The sequence below is a fragment of the Saimiri boliviensis genome, chromosome 15 (genome assembly GCF_048565385.1).
Source record: "Saimiri boliviensis isolate mSaiBol1 chromosome 15, mSaiBol1.pri, whole genome shotgun sequence".
Classification (NCBI taxonomy): domain Eukaryota; kingdom Metazoa; phylum Chordata; class Mammalia; order Primates; family Cebidae; genus Saimiri; species Saimiri boliviensis.
Window position 1 is genome coordinate 50030740 of NC_133463.1, and position 13439 is coordinate 50044178.

Genomic DNA, 13439 nt, shown 5'->3' on the forward strand with positions numbered 1-13439 from the left:
GTAATCACTTCCATCTCTTACTTTTCCAAGCCTCATGACTGTGAGGGAGGCAGACAGGAGAGGAGGGTGTTATTAACCTAATGACACTCACACAGGTGCAACATGCTTTTCATACATGAAATCTCTGCATGATCTCCAGTGCCTTGAACCACACACTCTTTCCCTGCCATAGAGTCCTCCACGTCCATGCCTACAACTGACTTCACCTAGCTTGGATGCCATAGCTACTCATCTCATTCACACACTCACTGCAACTCAAAATGCTGTATATTTGGGAGTCACTTCTCTTTCTACCTGGCCAGTCCCTAGCCTATTTCATTCACTCTGGGACCAATAAATATTGCTTTGTTCAGATTCACTTGTTCATTTTATAAGTATTTATGTAACAGCTAATAGAAAATAATATGTAATAGGTGCTGGGGTATGAGGAGTGACTGTCAGAAAAGGCAACGGATATTCTTTCTTTACATTTTACAAACTTCCAGGGGAAAATATGTCAAACAAGCAGTTATAAGCATGCTTATCTGTCAGTGCAGAATCATTGTCTATTTGGTATTCTTTAAGGTATCAGGAAAAGCATGGCCATTGAAGTAGACCAAGCTGAGATCAAATATTTGCTCTGCTGTGTTCTTGCAGTGTGACCTGGGGCATTTCTGATCTTTAGTTTTCTCATGTTAAAAAGTAGGGATAAAAAATACCTATTTCATAGAATTTCTGTAAACCTTAAATAAGAGAGTACAGGAGAGGGCTGTGGTATAATAAAGAATCTGTATGGTCTTTGTTCTAGGTTCATGGGACAGAGTTCTAAAAACTCTCAGAATGTTCACAGTGATTATCCTAATGAGTGATTATCCTCATTATCCTAATAAGGGGACTCATGGTAGGCCTCTAGGTAGCTTTAGGATGGGGACAGTCACCTTGAAAGACTAACCACATAATTAGATTGAGGCTTTCAGCCACCTGACTCCAGTGGAGTGGAATGGGGCTGGAGACAGAAAATTTTTATTCCATTTCAGATGTCATTCTATGTGTCTCTTATTTAGCTAGCACTCCCGACTTGTATTCTTTATAATGAAACTATAATTCTAATTGTAGTACTTTCTTGAGTTTTATTAGTCAGTTTAGCAAATTATTGAACTGAAGTGCTCATGAAAACACCAAAATTTACAGTGATTCTTTCAGAAGTGCAGGTGGTCTGGGGACCCCCTTCCCTAGTGCTGCTGGTATCTGAAGTAAGGGCAGCCTTGTTGGGGACCATGATTATAACCCATGGAGCCTGTACCACCAACTCTAGGTGGTTAGTTCCAGGACCGAATTGCAATACATCCAGTTGGGCTTGAAATAGACCAGGGACTTAGATCAGTACCCAGCCACATGATAGGTCATTTGTACCTGCCAATTACCTCATGACACCACTCCAATTCCACTTCTATCCCTAGTTCCATTATCTTTTATCTCAAGTGGCCGCTTGAGGAGTTCTCAGACAAGCATAATCACATCCATAAGGACCATGTATTATGAGCACCACATTTTAGTGCATGAATCAAGACAGGGAAACAGATGGATAGAACGCTGGAAGACCATGCATCTGAAAGTTGAAACTCTTAGAAGTGCCAAAAAGAAGCTTAAAGGAAAGGAGCCAGCAGAACATTTTGTAACTTCATTAACTGTTTGATGTAGACAAAATCTTCAATGTCACTGCATCCATCCTATAAATTCAACTGTAGTTCTACAAGTACAGCCTACTGGCTCATTACCAAAGTATGGCTTTCCCAGAACCAATGTTAACTACAATGGCTAATATGGTCAGCAACAAATAAATCTTCTCAACTGAAACTGTGTATTTGTGGTTAACAGTTTAATCTTTTTAGAAGTCTTTTGGCATTGTTTATCTTCAACTCTGCCAGTATACACATACCCATCACTTCAAAGACTATTCTACTGCTGTTTCAGCAGCAGATGAACTGTAAATATATAAACATCACTGTAAAGACCAAAATAAAATTGTGTTGAATTTTTTTTCAAAAAAAAAACAAAGATCATTTCCATTTTGGAAGACTATCTCAATCTCTAGAACTTGTTGGCAATTATTTTCCCTTGGGAGCTATCATGATTTAGAAGATGTAAGGTTTCGGGTGAGAGTTAGGGACTGTTAGTTCTCATGCTGATTCAGCTGTGGGTCCCCTGATGACCTAATTCAGACTTCTTCATTTTTCTGGTTGTCTCCAAAAGTAGAATAAGTAATCACAACATGTCATGCTGGGACATTATGAGAATAAAGAACAGCCAACTCTAAGATAGCAATGGCTATTAAAATTGACAGATCACTCAAATATGTTGTTTTAATGATACTTTCATATGTATATTTCCCTTTATTTTCCCACATGATTCTTTTACAATAATTGACTTATTTAAAAATAGAAATGAAGGCGAATTTAATATTTATTTATTTTGCCTAGTTTGTAGTGAGAGTTGTAAATAATAAAAATTTCAGTTGCCAAAAGGCAGGTACAATGGGACAAAATAGAGAACTTTAAATCATCCAGGAAGCATCTGAAATGATTGAAAATTATACTTAACTCAGTAGCTACTCTTCCTCCCCTATTGGCATCTAACTTTCAGGGGTTCCCCAAGGGCACCTGGCCCACAGTTCTCTTTCTTGCCTTCATCACAGGCTATAGTCTGGGGCTGAAATCCACTCTAAAGCAAGAGCTTCACAGCCATAGATCTCTTCAACCATGATTCATTTCTTCTTCACCTAAACTACCATTTGTCTGTTTCCATAGAACCTATTCTCATAATGGTCTCTAAAGTCTCAAAATTCCATGTTCTAAACTTATAGATCTAAGTCTCACTTTACATGTCACTCTACTTAGGTTGAGCCCCCAAATCAGACATTTCAATTAAACACTAGTTGGCCACCAAATGTGCCTAATACTCTGGATCTTCTGTGGTTTCTACCAGTCCACTTGTCAGGCTGCAAAATTTCACCAAGCATGAACGTTTTCTAAAGTGGTAATCAATAATATTAAATGCTGCTAAAAGGTCGACAGAGAGGAATATAGGGAAAATAAGAAGTATTAAATGTATTTTATTTAACATATACTTTATCATGCTTCCTATGTACTGAATGCTTTGTTAGTGTTTTACAAGTATTGTTTTAATCAAGCCTCAGAACCACCCTATGAGGTGTGTACCATTATGTTTTTCATTTTACAGATGAGGAAATGCAGCACATAGAAACTTGCTCAAGATATTGCAAAAAGTGAGACAGGTCAAGTACAGGCAGATGCAGAGCTCATGCCCTAACTACTCATTTATGATGCTTCTCCCTTTGATATCAGCCCATTATTGGTAAAATTATTTTTCCAGAAAGAAAATTTCAACAATATCATTCATATTCTGCTCTGACAATCTGAATCTATGAGAGTAGAATCAAATTGTCAGAGCAGAATATGAACGATACTAACAATTCTCATGTTAATTTATTGGTGAATGGAAGGCAACACATTAAGAGCAGAGCATATTTTTTAAGCAGGATGGTACGTCAGTAGACAAGAGGTGAAAGTTGCAAGAAGATTATGAATAATTAATGAAGCTAGGATTAGGAAAAAGTGAAGGGTTATGGGAGATAACTGAATGCCGATCCTGGGAAAGCCTGCGGGACATTTCCTAATCAGCACCTGCAATAATGGCTTCCAGGTAGTCCTGGGGGCAAGAAGGATGCAAAAATTAGGTTGATTATAGTGGGAAATTTGAAGAGATGTAAATTCAGTGACTAGTAAATAAAAGTATCTTGAAGCCAGAATATAAGTCTGGCTACGATGAGAAAGAATGTAACAGAACACAGTCAGTTTAGCATCATCTCACAGCTCTTTCTAGAAACATTCCTCAGACTTAGAATGGAATTGGAGAATCACCATGACATTTTCCACTTCTAAAATATTGACACAATTTATTTTGTAATAAAAAATTCCTGATGTAAATCAAATGAAGATCACTGTTTACATCCTATGCTATTGTAAAAATAAAAATCTAATTTAACATCTTAGCAATATGTACTATATAAGTGCATACATTTGCCTGTGGCAGCCCACATCTACACTAAGAGGAAAAGCTGTTTGGATTAGTGTAACCAAGACTTAGTTAAGGTAACTTTGACTTTTATTTACACATCCATTTATCTGGGACCCATGCAACAAATGCTCATTAGAATTACTTTGAGTTTAGGTTGTTTCCATTTTAGATTAGCTAGTAAAGCCAACCTAGTAAACTGGTATTTCTAAATGTCTTTCAGCAACTTATGTGTTTTAGAAAAATACCTCCCTTCTGATGACATTCATAGCCGGAAACCCACTTCCCCCATTTAACATGCTTTGCAATGCGACATGGCAACTCCTTCAGTCTGTAGAGCTAAATAGTCACTTGCATAAAGTTGCCATTTTAAAGAAGCATGCAGGTGAATCTGAGATGCTCTCAGGGACAGTCTTTAAAGCCAGATAAAATTGAACCAATTTTAACTGAAAGTTTTTTCAGCTGCCACATATTATGAAAATTATGTTCTATTATATTTCAGTCCTGGCCCATAGCCAAGAGAAAAATTAATTATTGACTCATTTGTACATTATTTGTAGTAAATACTAAGGAGGGGCTGTTACTACCAGGCTTATTTACAAGCAATCTAGCATTTTTCTAGGCATTTGCAATGAAGACTCACAGCTTTAAAATTCAACAAAGATACAATCAAATGTTTCTTGAATGGCTCAGGCAGTTTAACCACAGTACATAAATATTGAAAAGAGCTGCAAAGTCAGAGAGAAAATATCTTCCCTACTTACTTTCAGATGAACTCTTCAGGAACTCTGGGTAGCCTCTCCAAAGTTAATGAACTTGGAGAATGTGTTGATCTGGTGGCTGGGCTGAACATGGACCTAGTGCATGAAATTCAGACACAAAATGAAAAATGTTCCTAAATGTGATCAAATACTAAGGATTACCAAATTCTTACAATTGAGACCTATGCCTTTGAATTTAGTAATTGAAAATTAATCTCTTAAAATCATATCCTTTTTTTTTTTTTTTTTTTTTTTTGATACAGGGTCTCACTCTGTCACCCAAGCTGGAATAAAGTAGAGGGATTATGGCTCACTGTAGGTTTAACCTCCCAGGCTGAAGCAACCCTCTCCATCTCAGCCCCCCACTCAGCTAGGACTACTGGCACAGGCCACCATCCCCAGCTAATTTTCAATTTTTTTTGCAGAAATGGGGGTCTCACTATGTTGTGCAGGCTAGTCTCAAACTCCTGGCTTCAAGTGTTACTCCTGCCTCAGCTTCTCAAAGTGCTGGGATTACAGGTGTATGACTATCCCTAGACTGTTTTTAATAGCAGTTTTGAAAAGTCTGCTGACAATATATTTGGATTGCATGAGCCTTAAAAAGATTAAACAAAGATCCTAATTATGTAATATTTAATCAAATTAAATCTCTCCATAAGCCAACCATCTTGTTGATATCCCTGCAGTCATCTGTTTATACAGTATTTCTGTGATTACCCATTTCTCAATTATGGGCCTGTGTATTACTAAATTTAATTTGTCATCATAATTAGGAATGTTTACACACAAGCAAGTTCTTACAGTTCATTTGCATGACATAAGATGTCTTTTTGCTGTGTTTGTGAATAATATGGAGTGAAACTGTGATATTATCAATTCTTGTTATTCACAGTAGTTACGGTCTGTAAAGACACTGCCAACATCAAAGTAGCAAATGCTGAACCACTGTTTCTGCAAAAAAAGACAGGATTAGATCTCTATAAGCCACTGGTCACAACGTTTCCATCAACCAATTAATACATAAATTTGTCTTATGCGTGTTTCCTTTAAAGATACTTTATTTAACATGTTGTTGACTCTAACTTTGAAAGACAACATAGTAAGTCATGCTGGAAAACAACTTATCTAACACACATGTTTTCTTTGTAAGGCATATCAAGGCCTTCTTATGCTAAGAAACACCAGGCAGCACAGCAACACTATGCTTGGAGGCCACTGACAACAGTAAATCAGCAAGAAATAGCACAGACATGAGCAAAACACTGCACTAAATTCACCATGAAAAGGACACTTGTTTACAGTATGAACTGAAAAGAAGACTGTCATCTTGTTGAAGCACAACTAGGAATATGTGCATCAGGCAACTAAAGCATGTTTGCTACTCTGCATATGAACACAAATGACCGTGAGTGCTACCAGCACTGATTTTATGTTTACAAATAAATTTTAATGAGTTGGCAAATTTGCAAATACAGAATCCATGAATAATGAGAATGTACTGTATTTTTAAAAGCATTCTAGATTATCTAGAATTCTTAACAAAATTTTTATAATGTTGTGAACTGTGTATAATTCAGAAGAGAAAAATTATCTGTCCTTCATCCCCTTTCTGGAGATAGTAAATACAGTGCTAGATAAATATTTGCTCTTTCATGAAATCTTTGACACTAAGACTAGTACATATGTGTGTGTGTGTGTGTGTGTGTGTGTATATATACATATATATGTATTTATATACAAATATATATACATATATATGTATTTATATATATATATTTATATACGTATTTATATACGTATATATGTATATATATGTATTCACATGATGGCATGTAGAAGCCTCATTAAAAACAAATGTCTTGTAGACACTCCTAGTTGCCCTTATCTACTTAAGTTACTAAAACTACACTTAATATTTCTAAAGAAATATTAAGTTATAAAGCAAAAGTTATGATGGTCCTGTTTTTATTGAAACTATGGAAAGTAACTTTTCTTACAATAAATTTGACATTAGCTGTCGTTTCAAGAGAAAGACTAGGATCGATTAGTACAAGGCCTTCAAAACACAACACAACCCCTTGTCAAAATGACTTCTTAATTGTTTAATAATTGACATTATAAGCTGTATTTGCCTTTAATATTACATTTGCAAGCCTTGTTCTTATGATATTTTAGCAGAGTATCATATACACATTTAAGATTAGTTTTTGATAGTAAAATCTATGATTACAACACATCTCAAATGTTAAATTTTTCCGTGAGAAAAAAACAGGTTTTTCACTTTGACTTTCACTTTCCTCTTTCAATTGTACCTACATAACTAAATCACCCTCTGTTTTAGTGAATAGTATTTGCGAGTAAAAAATTCTAATCATGGTCTTGATTTTTCACTTAGATGTTTAATACCTTACAAAGCCATATGTAACCAAACCACTCGCTTAGTATAAAATACTACTGCTAGATACTGCTTCAAAATGATCAGATGATAACTTCTGATATTCCTTTAAAATGATGTTATTACACCTAAAATGAAACAATTACATTCACTGCAATGTAGTCACCACTTGACAAGCTTGTTTCAGCAAAGTAAAATGTTAAGCTGACCCTCTACTGGGTTTTTAGACTCTTAGAGAAAAGAAATATAACTGGCTTCCGTTTTAATTAGACTGTCTAGGCAAGAGAGCAAAGATACGCACTGGAAAGAGTTTTGAAAGGACTCTTAGTTCATAAATGTCTCAAAATGTGTGTCAAAGTGCTACTCCAAATGTAGCCTACAATGCTTATTTAATGTCACGTTCACTTTATGATGTTGAACTTGATAATTATGTTGAGATGTTTTCACTAGTTGAGTAGTCATTTATTTTGAAAATTAATTAACATCTGGCTTTCATTACAATTCTCCTTCAACTAAAAAGGCACTATAAGTTGTTGTTGTTGTTGTTGTTGTTTTAACTTCGTGATAGGAAGTGGCATCATCCATTCCCCTCTGAGATATCCCAGAGTGGTGATAGATTTCTTATGTCCATAATGTAGCTTACAAAGCTTTCAGCCATAAAAGAGAATCTAAATGAATTACAGCATCAAAAATCATGGTTTTGTCGTTTGGTATTTTTATAATTAGAAAGATATGTTTGCTGATAGGATGATGACAATATGCTGCAATTTTAAATGATCTTCTTCAGTGTTTATTCTGTTAGCACCTTTCAATCTGTTATGTAGATTTGACAAATCTCACCTTTCCTTTTTCTTTTTCAGATACATTAATTATTATAAAAATTATATGGTCATTATAGCTATCAAAGGAGCAAATACATTGAAAATGCTATCCAAGAGGTATATAAAGGTTTAAAAATTATCTTCCCATGTTTCACCAATTAACAGGAAAATCGGACCCACCAGCTTTGTAACTTTGTAAAACTCAAAAAGCCTGATTCTCTCTCTCCATGTCAATATGATGAAAGCATAATTACACTCCCCACAGAGAAACATCAATATCTGACCTTTGGAAAGTCATGGAAGTGGTAGAAAGGAAACATCTGTTCACACATATCTCATTGCAGAATCTACACTGCAGTTCTTCACAGAAAAATTTTTTCCTTTAGCCCTGAAATTGAGAGTAGCCAAAGAATAGAGACAGGAAAAGGCCTGGGAAACTCTCTCTGGGTAATCTGTAGGTTACTGATTTTCTATTCAAGAAGGTATGTTGTCACTTGTTCTTAAGCTCTGTGAGGCAAAATTCAAACTGGACTGGAACTGCAGCACCGTGTTATATGGTTCTTAGAATCCAAAAGCCACACTTACCATAAAAATAACAGCAGAAAAATATCTTATACAAAACCGTGAACTATAACATTTGTCTGCAAGGTAACCGTAGAGATCCTTGGACACATACATTGTGTTTACCTTCTCTCAATATCTCCACCAGTGGTTTTCAACAAGAAAGTCTGAAAATGCTTATAGGACTAGTGAATGTTCCTGTCCTTCATTGCTTTCAACCTGTTTGTGGACAGAGCCAGTACTCCTGAACTTTGACCAGACCAAGAACACTATTTTCTGAACTTACTCCTTCACTATGTTTGATATAGTTGGTATCTGTTTTACCTCAAATATTATTTAACAGGTCCACCAAGTCACAGGCAAAATGCCAGCTTCTGACTGAGTTTCTGCCTTTGAATTTCGGCTTCTATTCCAATCTTTCAGCATTAGCGACATGGGAGAAAGTACCTCGGAACACTTACTTTCCTTAAAAAAGCTGTAAAATTTTTAAGAGTAACCATTGCCTTCTATTTACTTATTTGGTTAAGAATGACAGAAGTGGGCTTTGACAATGAGAACAAAATTAAGTAATCTAACAGTGAAAAATTATCATGAGAATGAAAATTTGAAACGTATGCAAATACTTTGGATCATCTCAAGTGGTAACTATATAAGAAAACATTTCATGAGAAAAATTTTCTGGGGCAAATGGATTTGTAGGACTTGACTACTTCCCAAGGCACTGCGATGGTACATTATAGACTGAAAAGAACTTAGAACTAAACGGAATTCATTTGTCTCAGTTTAGATAAGTTTTTTTTCTCCAAATAGATCGTCTTCCAATTTAGAAATAAAATGTAATCAAAGTATACGTTCTTGGTGGAACGTACTTTATGTAGATGTTATACTGGTTCTTAGCCAAGAATATCAGCCTTTTGTGATTGTTCTTTCCTTCTGATACTACCTGATCATTGGTCAGGTAAGTAAAGAGAAATGATAGATCAAAATATGTTACTCAGAGAATAACATGATTCATATACTTGCAGCTTTTTAGGTTTCTTGGTATGTAAGGCGTTATTACATATTTTTAGCAAATGTACTCTAACATGTAAGAGTTGCTGTTCTGAGTCTTTCATTCTGTTTTGCCTTAATTTATTTAAACAAGTTCTAATTTCTCAAAGTTATTGATAAAAAAGAAATTTAGAGGATCTTACAGAATTATGCTTAGGGATAATTTTAGTAAATGCTTATAAAATGGGGACCATGAGTGTTGCTTTCCCAGGTCAACAAATGAAAAGCCTAAGATAGTTCAAGTAACTTCCCAAATGTCACATACTCATTAGTGGTGGAGCCAGGATTTGTTCACAGACACACTGAGAAATTTTTTTTTCACCAATATAGGACCAGGAATCATAATTATCTAGATGTTAACATCTAAATTATGTGTATAAAAATATCCAAACCTAGATTAAATGACTCTCAATGGAGTTAGCAATGGATCAGTGTCCTCAAATAGATTTATTCTTTGGCAGCTTTTTTCCTATGATTACAGAAAATTCATATAAGAGGGCTTGGGTGGTAAGAAAGAAATTTTGAAGAGCACAGAAACTCTTTTCTTAATGAGCACTTTTTGCCGGTCTCTTTTTTCTTTAGTTCAGCTTTCAACTAATACCAGATTTGGCTACTTCAGACATATCTTGATCATGGTGCTACCTTTTTAAATCCTGCCAGTGCTGTCCACTTCAAACATAATACAATTTAACTTTTTAGCTTGAATGATGGTGTCTTCACAGCCTTGGTCCTAAATTAAGCTCCTCCATCTTCCCTCTCTTCTCTCCTCTCTATCCTCTACCCCTTTTTCTGCTTAGCAAATTCCAGTTCATCCAAAGCCAAATTTAAATATTCTCTCTCCTTCCCTCCTTCTCTCTTTCTGACACACACACACACACACACACACACACACACACTTCTCTAACAATTACTTCTACAACTTTCAGCCTGCATTCTCATGGCACTTTAATTCTCCCTTTCTTATAACATGCTGCCTTCTTTTGGAATTATTTACTTATTTGTGTCTGTCCTCTTCACTGAGGATGAGCTCAATGAAGTCTAGGGCTGGACTATTTATCATTTTATACCTACTGCCAAGAACTTCATAGATGCTTCATAAATGTAGCTGCATTAAATTGAACTGAACTAAACTTAACTGAATATTATTCCAAGCACATGAGAGAGTAAGGGACTATGCACAACTCTGATGGTTGAACAATTTCTGCCAGAAACTAATTCAACTGTTTCACTTTTTTGCATCTTGCACAGTGCCTAGCAATGTTTGACATAAAGGTGGTGTCTAATACATTGTGACTGATTAAGTGAATCTATCTCATTGACCCCAAGTCTGTGAAACAGTCGAGAATAAAACCACTTTGTTAATGACAGCATTCTCGAGATGTCATCATATGGAGTTCACATGGATATGGGCCAGTCTGTTCCCCCTCTAACTACCTGTGTGACCTTGAGCAAGTAAAGCAAGTGCCTCACTTTCTTCATCTGTAGGATAAGAATAATATTAGTGCTGACTTCATAGAATTGTTCTCAGCAATTCTTAGTGCTCAGTAAGTTTAAGCACTACACATATAAACTTACTGAGTTTATAAACTTACTGAGTTTATATGTGTAGTGCTTAAAAGCCTGACTGGCACATGGTCATCCTAGCAAAAGACTTAGCTAAGATTACCTAGTGTGAATTCTATTTTTATCTATACTTGCTCCGTACCCATTGATGTTTCCTGCGAGGCTCTTTTCAAGAAATTGATAATGGTTTCCCATATGAGGAAATGCCAGGATAGCTGTAGCCATCCACACAGCGCTTTTCTTTCACAGGATTAAACAAAGGGTCAAGTATATATTCCCTGATCCCCACAATTTTCTGGACCATGTGTTTTATTGTCTTTGTTTCATCTAGTTTTGCATGCCTATTTTAATGCATTTTACAGTAGAAAAAGGAAACCCATGGTGATGTTTACAGAAAGACTACCACTCCAATAATATGCCTGCCATGAAGAAATATGCTACTATTGATTCATCAGACCTCATACAAAAAGATCTTCTGTTTCTCGAAATCAAAAGCTATGTGATAATGAACTAAATATGTGAGAAAAAAGGACAAATGGTAGAAGTTTAATGGAGCCATATTTAATAAATCAATGTTTATTTACCATTTATTATGAAAATATGTTCTATAGTGGTAACATTTCATTTTTATCATTGTTACTGTTTCCTTGTAATCAGATCTTTTTGCATTGTTTTGTTTTAGAGATAAGGTGTAGCTCTGCCACTCAGACTGGAGTGCAGTGGAACAATCATGACTCACTGCAGCCTCAACCTTCTGGGCTCAAGGGATACTCCCACCTCAGCCTATAGCTGGCGCTGTAGGCTCATGACCACACCTGGCTATTTTTCATGTTTTATTTTTATTTTTTATTTTTGGTAGAGACAGGATTCTCCCTATGTTACCCCAACTGGTCTGAAACTCCCGGCCTTAAGCAATTCTCCCACCTCAGACTCTCAAAGTACTGGGATTACAGGCATGAGCCACCACACCCAGACCTTGTAATGAGGTCTTAAACTATTGAACTTTTCCTGAAGAAAAGTACTTTCCACATCTTGTATTTTCAAAACATTTTTATTAGACACAGATAGTAGTAACCCACAATTCTGTTTCTCACTTCACTTTTGCTTGTCAAAACTTTTTTGAATTTTCTTTCATTTCCTGGCTCCAGTGCTTTATTTTCCTGATGAAGTAAGATTTTCATTATAGTTTTTGGATAGACGCTGGTGACATAAAACCAAACCAAAAGATTGATCACATACCCAAACAAATCTGACTTCCTCAACTTTCTCTCTTAGCTTCTGCATGAAAGTCAGCTTTGGACTTATTTCTTATTTGCAAGCACTCAGTGCAAACAGTGATTGTAGATTACCACAGCAGTACACTTAAGCTGTTTGTATTATGAATATTCCTTTTACAATTTATTTGAAGCATAATTATCTTATAATAGCTTTCAGATTGTTCTAGTATTTTAAGTTTCATGGCATTCATTCATCTGGTATTGTCTCTGCTGACTCTTGCTCATGGTGATTTTCTTGAGAGGTTTGCAGTCTGTAAGTGTGGGCTCATCATCATCTTGATTTATAAAATCCTGTTGGAGTCCAAAGTGTGCTGGGTTATGAAATGATGGTCTGGGACTTGGCTTTGCTGGGGGACCTAAGGAATTTCAATGATGTGGGACTGGGTTGTAAGACTGATTTTTCAGATCATGTTACCTATCCCACCCAGGTAGTATGAATGTAGAGCCTACATCAGCAAGTGATTCAGATCTACAGCTTCGATTTCTCAGAATGTTTGGTTCTTCCAACACAGTCCCACACAAATAGTAAGTTTGTTTACATTTTCTCTGGTTAATTGTTTGGGACTGTCTTCCAAGCTATGAGGTCTGGAAATCCTTAGAGATTTTGTGTTTTGCGCAAGACTCTCAAATTACACTTCCCTTCTTACACTTTCCCTTTCTGAAACCTCTGTGAAATGCCTTGGTATTAGTTTTCCATGACATCTCATTTTGATTCCCTTCTTACCTGTTTTTATAACACCTGCGGATTCAATAGTCTAACAATTATATTCTCATATAAACAAATGTGCTATAACCTCACTAAAATTAAGCAGGCTATTTCTTTATGTTTATTTTCTTATAACACCTGGGGATTTTCCTGTCTTTTAATTTTATCTATGCTTTAGAATCACTCATTATATTTAATCTAATATTTTGAGGTAGCTTTTAGTCTGTTCAC